This window comes from Odontomachus brunneus, unplaced genomic scaffold, assembly GCF_010583005.1.
Source record: "Odontomachus brunneus isolate Ranch 3 - 2012 unplaced genomic scaffold, Obru_v1 Obru_scaffold_345, whole genome shotgun sequence".
Lineage (NCBI taxonomy): Eukaryota > Metazoa > Arthropoda > Insecta > Hymenoptera > Formicidae > Odontomachus > Odontomachus brunneus.
The window spans coordinates 152103-152797 of NW_022639795.1; positions in this window are offsets into that span (position 1 = coordinate 152103).

Below are 695 nucleotides of genomic sequence, written 5' to 3' on the forward strand. Positions count from 1 at the left end.
CGCTGGAGAGTAAGAACTTGAATTGGAAATAGAATCAAAAGGACCATAGGCCGTCGAGATCCCTCGGGTCTCAACAGCACCACAGACAGTCGCGGGCCCTCGGTCGAAACTATTAAGGATGTCCGGCAAAATAGGATTAAGGGGACTTTCACGAGTATGATCGATTAATTCAGAGTTAAAGGGGAGGGAGAACGGACCGTGGATACCTGCAAGCCCTCGGGTCGCGGTACCAACACAAGGATCTTCCTGACCTCGGCCAGAGACCACCTGTGTATCCAGAGTGTCGAAATCGAGTAATTCGACGTGGGGGATTGTAGCATCGATCACCTCTGAGGTAGTATTGAAAATTGGTAAATATGCCTTGCCTTCGCAATTGGTGACAACAGCGTCACCTAAAAATATGCCGTCTTTAGATTCTAGACGTGGGAGATATCCTTGAGATTTTTCGGGGTTAGTGATTATGACGCAAAAGGGTGTCGCGGTACGCGGTTTGATTTCTATATGTTCTGCCTCAGCGAACGGAATGTGTACTGTACCGCACAAAATTGATTTTTCCTTATAATTAATAGTAGCGTCATGCTGAGTAAAAAATGCTGTGCCTGTAACGTCCCGTTTGGTCGCCCAGATTAACGAAACGTTTGCTCTCTCTTTGTTTTACACCTACCTGCATACACCGGCAATAGTCTGGGGAGGTG